The sequence below is a fragment of the Ranitomeya imitator genome, chromosome 3, assembly GCF_032444005.1.
Source record: "Ranitomeya imitator isolate aRanImi1 chromosome 3, aRanImi1.pri, whole genome shotgun sequence".
Taxonomy (NCBI): Eukaryota; Metazoa; Chordata; class Amphibia; order Anura; family Dendrobatidae; genus Ranitomeya; species Ranitomeya imitator.
The window spans coordinates 422927684-422949689 of record NC_091284.1 but is presented as its reverse complement, the minus strand read 5'-3'; the positions used below and the strand labels follow the sequence as shown (position 1 = coordinate 422949689).

The 22006-nt window shown below is 41.2% G+C and overlaps 1 protein-coding gene and 1 long non-coding RNA gene across 6 annotated transcripts in view; one reads left to right on the top strand and one right to left on the bottom strand.

Moving 5' to 3' along the window:
* BCAS3 (BCAS3 microtubule associated cell migration factor) overlaps positions 1 to 22006 on the top strand; it is a 1718074-nt gene that overhangs the window by 1429366 nt on the left and 266702 nt on the right. The gene's annotated exons all lie outside the window — the stretch shown is intronic.
* LOC138670147 (uncharacterized) overlaps positions 1 to 22006 on the bottom strand; it is an 81987-nt gene that overhangs the window by 9981 nt on the left and 50000 nt on the right. Inside the window, exon 3 of the long non-coding RNA XR_011319305.1 lies at positions 907 to 1017. This is a non-coding gene — a long non-coding RNA (uncharacterized lncRNA). The remainder of the gene's footprint in view (positions 1 to 906; positions 1018 to 22006) is intronic.

Here is a 22006-nt window from a genome sequence, read left to right as displayed (position 1 = left end):
AGCAGATGAATGCATTCCTAGGTGTGCGGAATCCCCGCAATTCCGCAAATTTAATGAACATGTTGCTTTTTTTTCCGCAATGCGATTTTTTCGCGGAAAAAAATGCAACATTTGCACAAGAAATGCGATATACGCTGTAAACAATAGGAGGCATATGTAAGCGTTTTTTTCGCATTTTTCCCGTTTTATCACGTTTTTATAGCAAAAAAATGCAAAAAATATTGAACGTGTGCACATGGCCTTAAGGCTATGTGCACACGTTCAGGATTTCTCGCAGAAAATTCCTGATAAAAACCGGACATTTTCTGCAAGAAAACCGCATGCGCTTTTGCCGTGATTTTGACGCGTTTTTGCCGTGGTTTTGATGCGTTTTTGCTGCAGTTTTTTCCGGACACTTCCCAATGCATTTTGTAGTGGGAAAAAACCCACAAAATTAAGAAACATGCTGCGGTTTTTACCGCGATGCGTTTTTTTCACGGAAAAAAACGCATCATGTGCACAAAACATGCCGAATTCATTAGAAATGATGGGATGCTTATTGTATGAGGTTTTTTTTGTGGTTTTATAGCATTTTTATTGGGAAAAACCACGAAAAAACCGCAACGTGTGCACACAGCCTTAATGTGAAAAATCTGCAGGTAAAAAATCATTTGTGTCATTGCTTTGATTCTCCTATGGAAATTCACAAAAACACATGTAATCCACACATGACTTTATCAATGAAAGTTTATCAAAGCCAAATAGCAGAAAGTATCAAAAACCAAGCAGCTTTATTTAAAACATGGCAGACCAAAATAGAAAAAAAAAAAAAAAAGCACGAAAAAAACACACTCAAAACGTAATAAAAAATACAAATTGCCTGTAATAGTAACATAAATACTGCAGAAAATCTGCAACATTAAATACCGTGGGAATGTAGCCTTTACCATTCTTCAGTTTGTCTGCCTGTTAGAAGTGTCCCCGGGTCAAGAAGGTCAGCTAGACTTGTCACTGTTTGTTCCAGAAGTTGTAAGTTTGCTGTAAACCAAGATTAATATTTTAAATGTTGCATTTAATTTCTATGTTGTAAAAAACTATGAAAACTTGCCTTAATTCCGGAATGAAATAGACACCGTGATTGTCTGTATACCATAGATGGTTCATTACTTACATGTTTAAACATGTTTTGATTTATTATGAGTGAGAGGGTGATCACTTGCCATCAGTGGCAGAATGAAGTCACTTTTTTTTTTTTTTTTAACTTCGCCTATGCCAGTTACGTTCTTGAATATATCTCTATTTTCTGTTGCTTATATAGCGCCACATAGATAGCAGCACTGTACACAGATTGTCATCACTCACATCATGTATTTCTTTTATTCTTCGTAAAGCCGCGCATACTTTTCTCTCGAGGATGTGTAGTACATGATATTTCCCCCAGTAAATGATGTGCTCCGCATCTAGAATGTACTGTCTTCTATTAATGACATCATCTCATCCAACATGAAAGTGAAGTCATGTTTTGTGTTAGTTTTTTGCTTTCATTCTGAAAAGTAACAAACAAGACGAGAAGTTTGAAGCCCTATTCAGCAGCAAACTGGTTAAAGGTTTTAGCGTGCAGACTGGCCAGCAGGAGTTGGCGGTATATAGCAAGGGGGACGCCAGCCTGTCTCCAAACTTTTTAGCCCTCCCCAAGTGCAGAGATGAAGGAAGAGCCCACTATAAATCACTGGAGATTAGAGACCCTGTTCTTGCCGACTCTGCAGGGTTGCACTGCTTAATGTCAAAGCCTCACGTATTACTTTAGCAGCTCTCCTTTTCTTTATTAAATCCACTTTGAAATAAAAAATGATGATATTTCCAGTAAGGGGGAGAATGCCTAAAAGGATTTGCAAACTATCTGTTATGTTACATTACGGAGACTAATAACTGTTCAGGGAGCCGGCTGAAATTTTTGTATCACTCGGTAAACAAGCAGGCAGGATGTGTAAAAGGTTTCCCCAATTGTGGATCTGTTCTTTAGGAGATGACGTACACTATCAGTGATCAGGATGGAGACACCGTACAGTCAGGATAAATCATATTTGAGAAGACATTTGCTGCTGAAAATTCCGAGACCTTATAGTCCATTTCTTTATTTCTGTTGTGAATCCTTTTCCACAGTGTGGTACAGAGATTGTTCTACTTCACCTAAGTCCCTGTCCCTAATGGGGCTTACAATCTTTCTCACACTGTGGACAATTTCATAAGTTGTCAATTAACATATCAGTATTTTTATTGATGTGTGTGAGGAGCCCAGAGTACCAAGAGGAACCACGCAAAAACACAAGGAGATCATGGAACACTAGATGATGCTCACGGTCAGATGCAAACTCAAAAACTTTGTTCTGCAAGTCAACAATGCCACTAAGCCACCAAGCTACTGCAAAGTCTTTTCCCACAAGTCAGTAATTGAGGTCTGTGTGCTGTCTGATTTTTCTCCGTTGACTGCACATTGACCCACATTTGCAAAGAAAATGGCACAATTTGTTCTAAGTCTTAAGTGGTTTTATTTCATCTTGACCACTCCGTAGTTATCAAATGTTGCACTCTAATGATAAATTTGATGTAAATTACACAAGTGCAGTTTTTTTCTTTTTTTTGGTATGGGAATGCACTCCCCAATATTAGATAAGAGCAGGAGACCAATGTGTTAAATATCAGATAATTAATAATTATGCGACAAATTGCAATTTTTTGCCAAATTTCAAGCTTGAAAAAGGTTCAGTTGAACCAAAATCTCGCCACGCGATATGTACTGAATAAAGGCCACACTCTTTTTGTTAAATATTGGAGTGCTGCCTGCTTTTTCTTCTTTATATACTTTTTGCAAAAAATCAGATCTTTTGCTGGTCAGGCATTGCGCCCGCTATACAATATATGCTGTGGTGTTACAATTTTTTTCTAAATATATATATATATATTCCACATGCATTCAGAAATTTGTTCTACTTCATGCCAAATGGTTAACCACACCCAATTTTTTAATTAATTTTACCTTAATTTTTTTACCATAGGTACTACAAAAAATGGTACATTCAATTTTGGAACATTTTGATAAATTTGGCGTGAACATTTATGGTGTGGAAATATCCCTACATTTTGGGTGCAAATGCATTTTTAATAAGGAAATTGCTTAAAAATTTTGTGCAAATGATGATAATTATTTCCCAGTAAATTATATGTATTTTTTTTTTACATCTTTTTTTTTTTTTTACATCTTGTCGTATTATGGTCCGTTTTCAAGGCTGAGAGTCACACAGAGCATGAACGGTTAAAAACAGACACTTGGATCATAGTGGATGAAAAACAGACCATCACACAGATGAAAAAAGTCCTTTTGGGCAGGTTTCCTTGTTATAGCAAGTGAAGAATAGTTTATATGTTTTGGAAATTGGAAAAGACTGAAAATCTGAATCATTTTAGGAGTCACAATTATGACATAACTTTCATCAGCTGGCTTAACCCCTTCATGCAAATGGACATTCCATTACATCCTAAATGTGGTTTTCTGTGATTGAAACTGCATAACTGGAGTCCAACATTCAGAGGAACCCCGAAACTACTTAACACTCTAGATGCAATGACCAATACCGATTGTGGCATCTAAGGAGTATAAGCAAGGGGAGACTTTCTCCAGGGCAATTTTAAGCTAGTGACTGCTAGCTGCCTGTTCATTTTACATACACAGATAGTAATATGTTACAATATACAGATGTGTCAATACGCAGGTCAAATTCATCTACAAAAAGTCAAAGCTTTGCATTGTATGTATGTCAACATGTTCTCCCATAATGTACTTAGCTTCATGACTTAGCAATTTTACATTGTATATTCTTATTACTTTTTAAACACACTGTTGATTCTATGGTGCTGTACATGTGAAGAGTGTTAACATATGTGTGCGAAGGAGAGAATCCTTCCTTAACAGATCTACAGGGATGACTATGTGCTTTGGGTGTACTAAGGTACGTCAATGTTAAGCAATGTAATTATACTTTGATTCATCGGCGGTATGTAACAATGGTGTTGTTAGATGCATGCATAAGCCATTATTTCTTGTTAATTTATGTAGTTTGTGAGAATCCTACAATAAAATGCGCTAACAAAAACGTCAAAGCTCACTATTAGGACCACAAATATGTTAAATTGAAATACATAAGTAAAATATCTTATTTTAACACTTTTTTTTTAGGAAAAGAGCATATAAAATAAAATTATGCATATTTGGTATCCTTGCAGACATGTATTGGACAGGTATTAAAGCTGTTTTAAAATAGCATTTTTATGCATTCTGCCTTTATGTTGAATCTATATGAATTAAACCCAAATTTTTCTATACCTGAAATTAATGTCTATGAAAAAAAAAACATTGTGAAATCAAGAAATAAAAAAAGTTATGCCTGCCGTAAAGAAGTGTGATGAAAATGAAATGTTCCTCTGATGCTTTAGGTCAGGATTGTAAAGGGGTTAAACCTGGCGTAATCCCTTATTCCGCAGGAGAAGTTTGAGCTTTGTTTTATGATGTCTTGTCCACTCTCATGTAACCTGACCTAGCCTTAATGGCAATAATAACTTCTGTACCTGCGTCTTGGAGCAGAGAGAAAAGTGTTGGATCTGAAGACAACATGTCTTATAAGATAAACAAAATCGCTGCTAGGTAAAGCGCTAAAACATGAGAATGTAAAGTTTGGTTGCATGGCTTTTATGTGTACGTGATTCCTAAACCTAAATTTCAGAACCTGCTCTTTGTGTCTATAGTATTATATTGTGCTTGTATTATATATTTAGGACGGTATTAGACGTAGTAGCATTTCACGTCTTGCCGCCCAGTAGCAGCCTGGCACACAGTAAATACATAAAACAATCAATATGTTTTATTCCATCGTCGACAATTTCATGTAGTGTGTTTTGTAGCAATTCTGTCAAACAACAAGATCTGTAGTATCTTTATAACAAGTAATGCATTACATCTACCTGCATCTTGGGGCATCTGTTTCCTGCTAAGCTGGAGACTTTTGGCCTAAACTTTTGTTGTGGATTTATCTCTCTTTCGATTCCATTCATGTTTAAACTATTTTATCTCTGTCAAATTATGGAGCCTTCCTGCTGCTTGATGTTACGGGCGAGGATAAAACGGTCTCTGGCACTAAATATTAATACAAATTGTTGACTTTAGTTCCTTCTGGTTTCTTTTTTTTCTTATTATTTCGGTAACTAATTCAAATAACGTATAATAACATTGTCATATACAATCAAAACAATATGGCTCGTCCCACAATTCCCCCCAGACCCAAAGAGAAGGGAGAAAAAAGGCTTTTTACTGATCCGTAGACATAAATAAATATGTGGTGGCATTTATAATGTATGATTTGCAGGTCTGTATTTATATAGCGGTGACACTGGCTATTTGCACACGTGGCCTTAATAGATCTCGTAGAAGACAATGTAATGTATCTTGGAGATAACTGCTAATGTGTTTGAATTATCTGCGTAATATATCTTCCAATGGATGTGCACTATTGCACAAGTTTCCTATAGCATTTAGGAGGAAGAATTCAACAGTCTTTTCACTAAAATTGGTGCATGCGATGGTGCTGTCTGCTTACATCGGTACCTTAACTGCTTAATAACCTTTGTATTGTAATCATCTGCGTTTTCAGTTCAAATGTTGAGCAGTATACAGAGCTATGGAACAGTATTGCCTATTTTTTATATTTACTCCTGGCAAAATATTTTGTCTTGGAAAAGTAAAAAAAATAAAGCAAGATTAGGAACATTATATTGCACAGTAATTTTGATCAATTTTTCCATGTTTTTAAACTGGTTTTTAATCAGAGTTCTTTTATTGGAAAATGACGCATCTTATTCTTATGAAGCAAATGTAAAGAAAATCATGGCATTTCCCAACAGATGTGTTACAGCAAGCTCACGTAAATTCTCCCCAAGAAGAAATTCTATTTTACTATTTTGCATTTATTTAAATCTAGTCCAAAACTAAAAATGCCTACCTTAGCATTTACCTGTACATATTAACAGAATACAATTCTTATGTGTTGTCAAGCACCAGTGTTGGATTTCTTCAAAAAAAGGGTACATTGAGAACTTCTAGTTATATTAACCTAAAACTGCATCTAAAGCAGAGCTTCTCTTAGAAACAACAAAAAAACAAGCATAATTTGGCCCTGTACGCATTCAGAATTTCTATGCCATCATTGGCATGTCAGCTACCTATGACCAGTCCAGCATAGCCATCTAAGAGGTTGTGTACCTAGCATATGCCCCAAAATATCCTCGGGTATCCATTTATCCAATAGAGACCAAAAGAGTATAATGTTATTTATAGTATGGAATAGCATACTTTTTTCAATGCTAATTTTCGTTGAGTATATACTTCTGTGTCCAGTGGAATATGTATTGTGTAATTGGAAGTATCCGTAGGGAGATCCTCCCGATGTATACCTCCGACATAGTCTCTAAATGTGATGTTAAAAGAGCCTTGTATGTACAATATGTACCATACTGTGGTATAATTTATTTCTAGTGGGACACACACATCAGTTATTTGTTGTTCAAGGTTCCTAATATCAAGCCATTGAGTGGATTTATTACAGAAACCCATTACTGATCTTAAACAAAGTGTTGCTCATTAGAGCAAAGGCCAACATGGCCGCTGTGTTTCTTACAGTTGTCACCTTTAGACCCACATTTTGAAGTAAGACGTTTGGTACTTTGACCATCATGGTGGAATTTATCACCAGATTTATGCTTCACTTTAGGGCAGCAAAAAATAGGGTCAAAGGTTCAAAGATGTGTCACTTTCTGCGCTCCTTGCTGTAGGTTTGATATCACTTTTTTCTTATCTGCTAGGAATCTCAATAAGCTCTGTCTATACACAGTCAAAGGTAGGGAACTGGGGATGACCACAGCTCCTAATTATCAAGGACAGTAGGAGCTTATCACTGAGAGCACTAGGGCTACGTTCACACTAGCGTTATGCTAGTGTGCGTCGGGTTAGCGTCGGGCGACGCAGCGGCGACGCACGAGTCATGCGCCCCTATATTTAACATGGGGGACGCATGCGTTTTTGTTTGTTGCGTTGTGCGACGCATGCGTCTTTTTTGCCGCAAGCGTCGGACCAAGAAAACGCAACAAGTTGCATTTTTCTTGCGTCCGATTTTCGGCAAAAAACGACGCATGCGTCGCAAAACGCAGCGTTTTTGCGTGCGTTTTGCCGCGTTTTTGCGTGCGTTGTGCGTTGCGTCGCCGACGCAGCAGCGCACAACGCTAGTGTGAACGTAGCCTAGCAGAGCTGCAGCAGATAAAACAATGTTTGATCAGTGACTCAGTCTTTAAATTATGCTTTTTTCTGAGATGAGGCAGCATAATCCTGGTGGAAAATATGTTTCAAGTCCAAAGTAGTACATTTTGCACTGCCTGTGTTTTCTCATCTTCATGAAACAATTTTTTTTTTAATTCTTTTGATATAATACTTTATTGTCTTGGCTTATAATTTTGTCAGCATCTAATTGTGTTTTTCTGAAGAATCCTTCATAACTCATATGTCAATTAACCAAAAACATACATTAGAGTTGTGGGTCATTTAGCCGCTCTCAGTACAGATTAAATTGTTGAGCTGTTCAGTTTGCTTTACTAAAGAAACATTTGTTTGAAGCATGACTGGTAAAATCCTGAGCGTTGTTATAAGTAGAGCTGGAAAATGTTTCACATACTTAAAATCGAGTTACTTTCAGGCAAGTCTGAAAATTAACAATGAACAATTTACAATGAAAGGACACAATTGTAATTTTACCCACAGTCATGTTTCATATAATGTGCAGACGTTACTTTTTATGATTGGGATGGGATTGTCCAACCTTTTATAAAGCAGTACATGTTGCTGAAAAATTAGCTTGGGAAGCAGGAACGTAAACTGCTTATGAGTTTCCCTACAAGGTGTAATAATGTTAGTATAGATGAGCGAACCATTCAAGGTTCGGTTTGGTGAACATCCTGATGTTTGCCGAACGGTTCGTCAGTCATACCTGAACCCCATTGAACTCAATGAAAGGCAAAACACCTTAAGGGGGGCCAAAAAGCTTACCAAACAGCTCAAATAAGGGGCAGACACGAGGAAAAGTAGCATCAATTGACCCAGAATACAAATAGTATAAATGCGCAGCATGGGACAGGGTTTGTAGACCTGGTGCTCTGAGAGCTCTGCAAAATTCATGCAACACACATGAAGGACCACCCAAGTTGGAGTCCAAACATTTCCAAAAATTAGGGGCAGACAACAGGAAAGTGACATCAATTGACTCACAGTAGAAATGTGATAATGGCACAGCAGTAGTCAGTCATGAGCCTTGCATGAGGTATCAGTCTAGGCCAGCATTTATAGTTTTTATTTTAAGTTTAAATTAAGACGAGGTGGGTGAGGTACCGAAGTAAGCCTTCTTTTCTTTGCTGGGAGCCCTGATACCTCATGCAACAACTCTAACTGGATTTTTGCTCAGCCACACTCAGGTGCCACAAAAATCAGTTTCATAGGCTACTATTGATAGAAAAAAGTAGGGATAGTAACACAGGTAGTTGACTAATGATCAATTCACCCACATTATACATTTTAGAATGGCACAGCATCAGTCAGCCATCGACCATGCAGGAGGTATCAGAGTCTGGGCCAGGATTTAGAGCTTTGAATTTATGTTTAAATTGAGACTAGGTGGTGACGTGCAGGGGTGCATTCGTGCACTGTTATTCGTGTATTTTTTATTCAAAGTACTTTTTTTTCTAAGTACTCGGCAGTTATAACATGGCAGTTAGACAGGGCAGGAGACAGGTAAGACAATCTAAATCTAATCCATATTCACTTGAAACAGCACAAATACTCACCATATTTATTTGTATAATCTATATTCTGGCTGCTGCATTCACTCACATTCACCGCCCTCGCATTAACTCTCTACACTCCATCCATATCGGCCCCTCTGTCCTTGCCTCTCCTATGTATAGCACTCATGCTCTATTCACATTGCTTAACAGCACAGATCCATTCAGTCGCACCATCCAACACAAGAGACGCTCTCACAAATCACTTAACCATCTGCTCACTCTTTCAATCCTCCTTCTCCTAGTCGCTGGAGACATATCTCCAAACCCCAGCCCCCCATGTTATAGCCAGTCAAACCTCCCAATTGCTACACCCAGAAACCCCTCTAACCTTATTAATATTCCCTGCATGCCTGCTGTCTCTTTCAATTGTGCCCTTTGGTATTCTCGCTCTGTGTGTAATAAACTCTCCTTCATCCATGACTTCTTCCTTTCTAATTCTCTTAATCTCCTGGCTCTTACTGAAACCTGGATCCAGCAGTCAGACACCACTGCTGCTGCTGCTCTTTCATATGGTGGACTACACTTTTCTCATACCCCAAGATCAGACAACAGAGCAGGTGGAGGCGTTGGCCTGCTCCTTTCACCCAAATGTACTTTCCAAGTTATCCCCCAAGTACCCTCACTTGTCTTCCCTTCCTTTGAGGTCCATGTGGTCAGACTCTACGTCCCCTTCTCCATGCGAGTGGCGGTGGTGTATCGTCCTCCCGGCCCCTCTCATCAGTTCCTGGATCACTTTGCCACCTGGCTTCCACACTTTCTCTCCTGTGACACCCCCACCCTTATCATGGGTGATTTCAACATCCCCATTGCCTCTCCCCTCTCCCCATCTGCTTCTCACCTTTTATCTCTATCCTCCTCTTTTGGCCTCTCGCAGCATACTAACTCTCCAACACATGAAGATGGAAACTCCCTTGACTTGGTCTTCTCCCGACTTTGCTCAGTGGATGATTTCACAAACTCCCCTCTCCCGCTCTCTGACCACAACCTTCTTTCATTCCCTATCAAGAACTGCCATCCTGCTCAGGTCACCCCCACTTTCCACACTTATAGAAACATACAGGCCATTAACACCCAGAAACTTATGAAGAACTTGCAGTCCTCATTGGCCCCTATCTCCTCCATCTCATGTCCTGATTCTGCATTGAAGCATTACAATGAAACCCTGCAAAGTGCTCTGGATGAAGCTGCTCCTCCTATACATAAAACAACTCGGCACAGACGGCAACAACCGTGGCACATGCTGCAAACACGTTTCCTGCAGCGGTGCTCCAGGTGCGCAGAACGTCTGTGGAGAAAATCTAATCTACCCGAAGATTTCATCCATTATAAGTTCATGCTAAAGACATACAATTCTGCCCTTCACCTCTCCAAACAAACCTACTTCAACACCCTCATCACCTCCCTGTCCAATAACCCTAAACGTCTCTTTGACACGTTCCAGTCCCTACTCAACCCAAGAGAGCAGGCCCCAACCACGGATCTCCGTGCTGACGATCTGGCCAATTACTTCAAAGAAAAAATTGACCACATTCGACAGGAAATCATCTCCCAATCTCTTCATACCATGCACTGTCCTCCCTCCCCCACTGCATCTAGTTCACTCTCTGACTTTGAAGCAGTTACAGAAGAAGAAGTAAGCAGGCTCCTTGCATCTTCTCGCCCGACCACTTGCACCAGTGACCCCATTCCGTCACATCTCCTCCAGTCCCTTTCCCCGGCTGTCACCTCTCACCTAACAAAAATATTCAACCTTTCCCTCACTTCCGGTATTTTTCCCTCCTCATTTAAGCATGCCATCATACATCCATTACTTAAAAAACCATCCCTCGATCAAAACTGTGCCGCTAATTATAGACCTGTCTCTAATCTTCCCTTCATCTCTAAACTCCTCGAACGCCTGGTCCACTCCCGTCTTACCCGCTATCTCTCAGATAACTCTCTTCTCGACCCTCTTCAATCTGGCTTCCGCTCTTTACACTCTACTGAAACTGCCCTCACTAAAGTCTCTAATGACCTACTAACAGCTAAATCTAATGGTCACTTCTCCATGCAAATTCTCTTGGATCTCTCTGCAGCATTCGACACTGTGGATCATCAGCTCCTCCTCACTATGCTCCGCTCCATCGGCCTCAAGGACACCGTTCTCTCCTGGTTCTCCTCCTATCTCTCTGACCGATCCTTCACTGTATGTTTTGCTGGTTCCTCCTCCTCTCACCTTCCCCTTACTGTTGGGGTTCCTCAAGGATCAGTCCTAGGCCCCCTACTCTTCTCGTTGTATACTGCCCCTATTGGACAAACAATCAGTAGATTTGGTTTCCAGTACCATCTCTATGCTGACGACACCCAATTATACACTTCTGCTCCTGATATCACACCGACCTTTTTAGAAAACACCAGTGATTGTCTTACCGCTGTCTCTAACATCATGTCCTCCCTCTATCTGAAACTAAACCTGTCAAAAACTGAACTCCTCGTGTTCTCTCCCTCTACTAACCTACCTTTGCCTGACATTGCCATCTCCGTGTGCGGTTCCACCATTACTCCAAAGCAACATGCCCGCTGCCTTGGGGTCATCCTTGATTCTGACCTTTCATTCACCCCCTACATCCGATCACTGGCTCGCTCTTCTTACCTGCATCTCAAAAACATTTCTAGAATTCGCCCTTTTCTTACTTTCGACTCTGCAAAAACTCTGACTGTTTCACTTATTCATTCTCGTCTGGACTATTGTAACTCTCTACTAATCGGCCTCCCTCTTGCAAAACTCTCCCCGCTCCAATCTGTCCTGAATGCTGTAGCCAGGATCATATTCCTCACCAACCGTTACACCGATGTCTCTACCCTGTGCCAGTCATTACACTGGCTACCCATCCACTCCAGAATCCAGTACAAAACTACTACCCTCATCCACAAAGCACTCCATGGCTCAGCACCACCCTACATCTCCTCCCTGGTATCAGTCTACCACCCTACCCGTGCCCTCCGCTCCGCTAATGACCTCAGGTTAGCATCCTCAATAATCAGGACCTCCCACTCCCGTCTCCAAGACTTTACACGTGCTGCGCCGATTCTTTGGAATGCACTACCTAGGTTAATACGATTAATCCCCAATCCCCACAGTTTTAAGCGTGCCCTAAAAACTCATTTGTTCAGACTGGCCTACTGCCTCAATGCATTAACCTAACGATCCCTGTGTGGCCTATTTATAATAAAAAAAATAAAAAAAAAGGTTCCTCGCATCATGTTCTCATACACTTTATGCAGTATTAGCCCTCTGTGTCTGTACTGCTACATACTTAGGCAGTTAACTGGTTCATGCAGCTTTACATGAACACCTGAGCCTTACACTATAGCTGGTCCGAATAACTAAAGCAATTGTTACCATCCACCTCTCGTGTCTCCCCTTTTCCCCATAGTTTGTAAGCTTGCGAGCAGGGCCCTCACTCCTCCTGGTATCTGTTTTGAACTGTATTTCTGTTATGCTGCAATGTCTATTGTCTGTACAAGTCCCCTCTATAATTTGTAAAGCGCTGCGGAATATGTTGGCGCTATATAAATAAAAATTATTATTATTATTATTGATGGACCGGTGTAAGCCTGCAGGAGCCCTGATACCTAATGCAACAGCTCAAACTGCTTTTCTGCACAACAACACTCAGGTGGCACAAATATCAGCTTGGTAGACCACTAATGTTAGAAAAATGTAAGGATAGTAACACAGATAGTTGACTGAAAGTACGTGCAGGACTGCTGGTCTGGGAGCCCTACTGCTACAGGCAACACACATTTTTTTTCCCTTTTTCTAGCTATTTTTGTAATACTTGTGGATTGTGCAATTATTGTGGCTGAACATTCTGAATAAGACTCACAGGCAATATCTGTATATTGGGATTCAGGACAGCCAAGAATTGTGTTTTTTAGAACATAATAAATTAAATCATCTGGATCATTATATCCTTTAAAATTTCTTTTTTTTTTACTACGCTCTCACATTTTCAGTACCCTATGACATCAAGGATCCCAAATTTTTCTGTTAGGGCTATCATTGTTGGGACAGCCGTCGAGGAGTGGGGGCGCCATTGCGCAGGTATAGGGTGCCAACCCCCGCTGACAGGTAGGGTGAGTGTGAGGGACAGCATCTACCCACATACCTAAACCCTCCTCACAAATCCACACATATACATTTTTCTTTTCCCTTCCTTGATAGAGTCTAATAGGTCAGGAGGGACAGTCGACGGTGAGCGGGGGCGCCAGTGCACAGGTTTAGGGTGCCAACCTCCGCTGGCAGGTAGGGTACTGACAAGTGTTAGGTTACTAGGGATAGGCACCCCCCTAGGTTCGTTTTCTATTTTCAAGTGTTTATTATTTGGTGATGGTTTTGTATGCACTATTTTAAGGAATTGTTAGTAAAAATATTTTTTAGTATTTTGGGTTTTTTTTCTGTGAGACTGTTAAATTAATAACTCCTTGATTATTGGTTTTTCTCTGTGAGACTCAACACACATGAAGGAGACCCAACTTGGAGTGCAAACATTTAAAAAAATATATTGCCACACACCACTAAAGTGGCATCAATTTCCCAAGAGAGCAAATAGTGTAATGGTCCTCTGACACCCCTTCCACTACATGCAACCCACCAGATGGAGACCCATTGGAGTCTCCACATTTGCAAAAATTATTCCCCCGAGTAGAAATAGTATAACGGGCCCCTGACACTCCTTCCACTTCAGAAAAACACCAGATGTATACCCAATTGGAGTCTCCACATTTCCAAAAATTGTCACAAACCATTAAAGTTGCATCAATTTCTCCAGAATACAAATAGTATAATGGGCCTCTGACACCCCTTCCACTACACTACAGGCAACACACCAGATGTAGACACAACTTGGAGCCTCCACATTTCTAAAAATGAATGTCACACAACAGTAAAGTGCCATCAATTTTCCCAGAGTAGAAATAGTATTATAGACCTCTGACATCCCTTCCACTACAGGAAACACACCAGATGTAAATCCAAATGGAGTCTCCACATTTCCAAACATTGTCACACACCACTAAAGTGGCATCAATTTCCCTAGAGTAGAAATAGTATTATGAGCCTCTGACACCCCTTCCACTACAGGCAACCCACCAGATGGAGACAAAACTTTGAGTCTCTACATTTCAAAATATTGTAACATCAGCAGCAGTAGCAAAAGAAGGCACAGAAGCCACAACAAAGGTGTAACAGACTGCAATAATGCGAGCTCAATGCATCAAACTAAAAACGACACCATCGCCTATTCTGCCCAGTCTATGAGTGGGATGCAAAAGTCATTGGAGATCTATGACTTGTTCATCTTGATGAAAGCTAGGCGGTCTACACTTTCAGGGGGGTCTAAAAAAGCAGATCTACCGTGGAACTAACAGAGTTGCAACCTTATAGTCAGCACTATTTATAATCCTAACAATACGGGCATCATGTTGCGCTTTTGTGAGGTCCAAGTCTGTGGTTTATTGGTGGCATGATAACACTCGAGCTGGCTTCCTCCATCCCTTCCCACCAACCACAGACAGCAGAGAGGGGATCATTATCCTCTTCATCTCCTGACTGTGCACAGATGAAGGGTGCAGAGGACCTTCATCTGTGCTCACTCCGCAAGCATGATTTGCACCACGTCCGTACTGCATTGGAGCATGTTTTGTAAAAGGACATACTGCACAAGGGCTTGTTGCTGCTGCCACTGTCACTGTAACATGTGTAGAGTGGATTTCCACCATGTCAGAACATTGCAAACCAAACGGTTAACTGGTAGGCCAAAAGACCTTTGTAGCAATGCAAGTCGATGACTTGTGGGGTGCGAGCGGCACAAGTGAGCACACAGCAACCGTGCTTTCTGCAGCAACGCATCCAGGCAGTGATAGTGGTGGAGAAATTGCTGTGCCACCAGGTTGAGGACATGAGCCATGCCAGTTTTTGGAGAACATCTGTTACTAGCAGGCGGAAAAGCAGCATTTCCATGGACAACAGATTGGAGATGTGGAGTTCATGCTCTTGGCTTTGGCATCTGTAGGAGAAAATATTATTTTACGTGACCACAACTGTGGGACCGAGGGCTTTCTGCTGTGCTTAGAGAGGGTGGCATAAGGTGAACATGACAAACTGCTGGACTGTGAGTGCGAGGCAGGCGGAGATATTATGGCGGATTGAGAAAGATGTGTGCTTGGTGAAACAAAAACAGGCATCTCCACTTCTATAACAGTTGACAGGCTCTCACTCACAATGACTTTATGGGTAAACAAGTGGAGCTTACGTGGTTGGAGACCTGTGTGAGAACACTTGCCATGGTGACCAAGGAGAAAGGAGCAGCAGAGGTGGTTGATAGGATGGCCTTTGGTTAGCAAGGCCCACTAGTCCGCATTTGTGTACAGTGAAATTGCAAATATGCTGGTTCATGCTTGTAGTAGTCAAATTATTGCAACTTTTGCCTCTACTGAGTCAGTTTTTGCAAAGTTGGCAGATAACGTAAGTTGGGTCATCCTTTGTGGTCTCAAAAAAGGCCAATGCTAGGCAACTTTTGCAGCCCCTGCGAACTGCAGACTTGTGGCCGCTGCTGGCCACAGCCAGAGTTGTGGCTGAAGATGCAGTGCTTGTTGTGCTTGCATCACTCCGTGTCTGTGCAGGAAGACGCAATACAACCTCCTCATCCCCCACCTCCTCTGCTGAGCTACTCAGCTGCGTTCCTCTGGGTTCATACCAAGTGTGATCTACAACCTCACCATTATCCTCTGTGTTCTCTCACTCCTCACACTCTTCTTCTTCCTACCCTGACAGCACAGTACAGTCTGAGTGCACCTCAGGTATCTGAGTCTCATCAGGATCATCTCCACCCCCGGGGTTAATGTTTGATGATGAGTGTCTGGATTCTTTTTTTTGCCCTATTTTGTCTGACCCCAGATTGAACAGGATAACATTTTGGCCATCTGTGCAGATGCTTTCCTCTTCTGGATTGTGTGAATCTTTGGAGCAGACCTCTGATGCCCATGGAATAGAATGTGTGAACAGCTCTGCAGACTCGCCCATCTGTGGTTCGCCACAGTCAGTTGGCAGGTTGGAGAGTTGTGATGCGGCTGGAAACAAGGGTAATTAGGGTGCCACCTCTGAGGACTGTTCTGTGTGTGATGTTTAGGTGGAGGAAGAGGAGAGAGCACTTGATGCAGCACTTGACATGCACTGGAGCAAATACTATTTCTGGCCCTCATCTACAAGGCGTACCGCTGTGAGGCTGTCAAAGAAAGGGAGTTGAGTAGCCCACCAAGTAACAGATGTAATCAGTTGTCTTTGGATAGGAAGAGACGGTGTTTGCTCAGTAGAGCTTTCAGTATCATTGCCACCAAACTACATACACATCAAACACCAAGTGTATTCCCCCTTCCACTACAACCTCGCTTTTTCCCACTCATCTTAATGTACTGTTCCCCTCTCAACCAGCTGTTTCACAACCCTAGGTCCATACCTATCAGTCACCTGTCACTAAATTAACAATCAGTATTTATTTTCCGAGATAGTGTGCCTGCACAACAATAGTAGCCAAAACGATTTTGATTATGAAATGGGGCCTGCCGCCGGCACAACAAAGTTAGCCTAAACCATTTTGATTAGGAAATGTGGACTCCTGCCCGCACCCCTATATTAGAACAATTTTGATTAGGAAATTAGGGCTAGTGGCTGCACCCCAATATTTGCTCTAACAATTTTGATTATTAAGTGGAGCCTCCTGCCTGCACCACAATTTTAGCCAAAATGATTTTGATTAGGAGATAGGGCCTGGTGCCTGCACCCCAATATTAGCCCAAGCTATTTTTTTAAGGAAATAGGGCCTCCTGCCTGCACCCCAATATTAGCTGAAGCGATCAGGATTATGAAATGGGGCTTGGTGTCTGCACCCCAATATTAGTTCAAACAATTTTGATTAGCAAATGTGACCTCCTCAGTTCTGACTGCAAGACAGTAGTATCCCAAATGATTTGGATTAGGAAATGTGGACTCCTGCTTGCACAACACTTGTTAGATGCTGGAAGGTCGATTTCAAACAGGACAGGATCCTATCTAACTATATGACAACTTGCAGCAGAAGCAGCCTCTCTGTTACACTGACAAAATGACACCAGCAAAACAACATGCCTGCTGTTTTTATGGAGAGGGACATGTGACTTTGGCAGCCAATGACAGATGCCCTTGTGTCTGGATGTTGCGGTTCGCTTCTGTATTCTGGATGGCTGCCGGAATGTGCACACATTAAGTTAATAAAAAAAAAGAAAATCACACTCCGCTCCTGTGACCTATTCACACCCCCTCCACTCTTAAAACATGTCCCCCTCCCCGCTCATCATACAGCACCACTATCCTAACCAGTCCTACAAAAGCATTAGTGTAAACGTGATCATTTACCAAACTGTGACCGAATTTTGCCGAATCTGCGTGAAAATGCTCAGGAATCCCAACACAAATCTGAATGTGCTATGTTGGTGCCTAATTTGAGATTGGTAAACGTTTTCTGAAAAAGTATGCTCATCTCTAAATGTTACTACTCTAGTTCTGCTAATCCAAGGCAGCTTCCATAATTCTACAATACTACAATGCAACAGGGCAGGAGGTTTCATATACCGTATATATCATCGTGCATAAGCTGAGTTTTTCAGCACTTTGTTTGTGCTGAAAATGCCCCCCTTAGCTTATACGTGAGTCATTGTCCCAGAAAGACAGTGGGGGAGGGGGAGTGGCGGAGCAGCGGGTCACAGAGGCAGGAGCCGGCGGCTGTGGCTAAAGCCTGTGCCCACTACTAAAGAGAAATGAATATTCACTGCTTTGGCAGTTCATCAGGTCAGTAATCTCTGGCCACTGAACAGGAGGCTCTTGAATTTCTTACCTTCTGGAATTCCTAGCTCAGCTTTTGATTAGCCTAGCTAGCGCTATGTCATTTGTACATCATGAAGAAATGATGATGTCATGCCAGCCTGACTAATCGAAAGCTGAGTAGTGGATCTCAGAAGGTAAGAGATTCATTAGCCTCATCTAGTCCAGGGGCCAGAAACTACTGACCTGACTAAGCTTGGAATCCTGCAAATCAATCTGCTCATCTCTGTTTAGGAATTAAACATAGCCTTTAAGGGCTTTTCTACATTTTAGCTGTATTCCTAATATAAGGGCATACAAATTATTTATTTATTTGTATTCCAAAAAGTGCCTCAATATTCAGCTGTCATCTGCAGTCCCTGTTCCTGGCAGCTCTACTTTCAGCTTGTGCTTGATATAGCAGATTTCTTTGTCAGCGCTGATCTGGTGCTGAACTGCCTCATTTCAAAAGTTGTCAGTCCTATACTTTGTCCATGCATCAGTCTTGACAGAGTAGGGGACTGGCTTAGCAATTGAAATATGCAATTCATTCAGCCCTCTTTACACAGAACATTGCTGATACATCAACACCATAAATGCAGTCCAATGCTGAGCACAACCCAGAAATGGAGCATTGGTAATAAAAAATATATTAGTGTTTATATTATGAAGCAGCTAGTGATATATTTTTTTACTGGGCAACCATTGTCATTTGCTTTTGTACAGGTAATGTTCGGTACTGTCTGGTAATGTCCTTCATGGATACACTGCATACATAGAATTAAGGCCCCTATATGCATTGGAAGAACATGGGTCAACGAGCAAATGATTATTTGTCGATGACCCCAAACACATCACAGAATACATTTGGCAATATTGGATTTTTTGGCCATTGATGAAGCCAAACCAGCTGTTGATGATGTGTTGTGCCTGAAATTAGCCATTTCATTCCAATTTTAATCTAATGTATGTGGTCTCCCTTGTGCAACCCAGTTTTTAAATATACTTATAGTATCGATATGTTTGCAAACATACACAAATATCTATGTATTAACGGAGGTACAGGGTCGGGGTCCACCTTAAAGGAAAGCCATCATCAGAAATGATCTTAAGTCAGCTTTTTGTGGACAGTAAGCATTAGTCTAAATCAATTTAGCTTTTTTTTAAATAACAATCATGATATGAAAAAAAAGCTAAATTCCTTTTAACCCCTTGTATGGTGCAAGTCGAAATCGGGTGTATAGAGTGGGCTCACTCTGTGAGTTCGCCCCATTCCTGGCAGATCATGGCTGTGTTTCAGACAGGACCTGCCACTAACAATCGTGGGTTCAGCTGTTAAATGCAAACTCTGACAGCCACATTAAATACCTGCTGGCATGGGGACGTTTCATGCAGATGGGTTACTATGACAAAAGGTGGTCTGCTGAAGACCCCCCATGCTTGTCAGGACAGGGCTCCTTTGAAACTCTGCCTGTGGCTGGTCTTCAATGAAAAATTGACTTTTGCTACATAAAGCAATGCTGTGGCATTGTTGTATATAGTACAAGCAATCAGGCAATCACAACTTCAAGACTGGGACTAACAAGAATATTGAAAAGTAAAAAAAAAAAAGTTCAAATCACCCTACTTCTGTAACGAATGAAAGCGGAGGCACAGATGGTGAAGTGCACATTCATTTACTGTTTTTTGGTGGAACCACTGGACCACGTTCCGTGTGGCCCCGAAGGGGGTGTGACTATGCGAACCCCTGACACGCATAGTAAGACCCCTCAAACAGGATCAGAGTGGAATGTCAGGGGGACACAGGTACTACCTCCAGTTATTCCCCGGACACATGGAAACTGGCACAGCGAAACAGGTGCTCAAACAGGGGATAACAGATAGCGTAGAACTCAACAGGCAGGATGCTGCTGGCCGGGACGAAGCTGGCAGGCAGTACTGACATCTTCTTGGGTAGCAGAGAGATGGATGTCTGAGCTGGATGGAACTTGCACAAGTAGTACCGGAGTTGTCCTGAGGATGGTGTAGCAAGCGGCAGATAATCTGAGAAGTCAAGCAGTATTAGCTGGGTACTAGCAGAATACCGGCAAAGCACAACAGAACACGGAAACGTCAGAACACAGAACCGGAAACTAGCAAGAGGAAACACTTGTTGCTTCAGCGCCCTCTCTATGGCAGAGTGGCCAGAAATAGCATACACAAGGATATCATTGGTTAACAGCAACTTTGAAAAATGCGCGCTGTCTCTTTAAGAGACCGGGAGCGCGCACGTAACCTAAGCCTCATACCCGGGGATGTTCTGGCAACGTGCCAGAAAGTAGGAGAGAGAGCCGAGGCAGGACGACAGGGAGCAGGCTGAGAGCGGGGGCTCAGCGGAGGTACGGGCATCACAGCGGAGGAACTGGGACCTCGCGTGGGCACAGGTGTTACACCTTTTGCCCCATTAAAACTTAAGATATTAACAAAAATACAGACAGGTGGTATGTCCGCTTTCCAAAAAGTCTGATCTATCAAAGTATCCAAATAACTAACTGGATTAGTAAACATTGTAAATGGAAAAAAATCAAGAACGCCAAAATTACATTTTTTCGTTATCTTAAATTTGACAAAAATACTGAAATAAGTGAAAAAATGTAACATCCATCCCAAAATGGTATCAATAAAAAATATTATCTTATCCTTCAAAAAGTAAGCCATCACATATCTCCATCAACTGAAAAAAAAACAACCGTTATGAATCTCAGAAAATGGCGACACAGCCCCCCAATTTTTTTTTGCAAATTTTTTATTTTTTTCACCACTAAAATAATTTAAAAAACTGAACGTTTGGTATCACCATAATTGTACTGATGCGCAGAATCATATTTCAAGGTAATTTTTACCACAAAATGTACATCGTTAAAATTATTTTTTTTTAAAATGGCAGAATTGTGTTTTATTTTTCACAATTTCTCCCCACTTGGAATTTTTTCCCATTTTCCAGTACACTATGTGATAAAATTAATGGTTTCCCACAAAAAAAACAAGCCCCCTTATGTCTATGTAGACAGAAAAATATATGAGTTATGGCTCTGGGAAAAAGGGGAGGAAAATAATGAAACACAAAAAATGGAAATTGACCCTGCTGTCGTGAAGGGATTAAAAATACATATGTAACAAAAATGTGATCTAAACAATAAGTCTGATTAAAGTGTCCCTTTAACAAAGATAGTATGTTACAAAAGTTTTTATTAGAGTCCACGCTGAAGCAAATTTATGCTATAAGTCGTAGACAGTTCCTTTAAAGGTTTGTGCCTACTTTCTTCAGGAGCACACCGCTCCTCAGTCTATTGGATTCCTGTTTGCTGGGAGGTGTGTGCTCCTGATTATTGACAGCATTGTTGCGCTACTGCTCTGATTTGTGTGATCTACAATACTGGGACTGGAGGCAGGTTTGTCTCTGCAGCATCCCAGAAGCTCAAGGGGGACTGAAGCTAGTCATATCCAAGAGTCGGGCAATCTTGAAGCCTACATACCAAAGAGCTTGCTCTTATCTAGAGACCAGCCAATCTAAGCTGGCTGATAAACTCAGCGTCGAGCACAAAATTAAAAATTCATCCAGTTTTGAGAAAGGAAAGACATTTTAATAATAGGTAAATTACAAAGTTTTTGTTGTTACAAACACTTTGTAATTTTAACCATTAATGAGCATTTACCTCCTTATCCCTACGACTACGTTTTCTCCCTTTTCTACAGAATTGTTTGGCATATGTGTCATTTTGTTGAAAAGCTGGGACTACTGTAATTAATTCCAACTTGTAATTCAACACAACACAAGTGACGCACAGTGATAGAGGATTTATTCAAAGGAAAATGATTTAAAATGATGTCTTGCAGAAAATGTGTTTAGCGGTCTGTGGTTGGTATTTTAGTGTTTTTTTTGGAAAGCTTCCTTGTTTGGTAAAAATAACCAAACATGTTATAACTGAGAATGGCCTTGAAGTTAAAAGTCACCGCTCCTTACTGGGTGACTCATTTGCATACTTTTAGGAGTGGGATGGTAGTGTAAGGTTTTTCTCAACCCGAAACTTATTATGTGTGTGGTCCTAAATTATCTGCAAGTTGTCTGAATGAAAAAAAAAAACAAAACACTATATTCCACACTCTTGGCAGAGCTATTAGCTCAAGAAAGAATTAGCAGATACTGGCTTATATAAATACATCTTCCCTATTTTT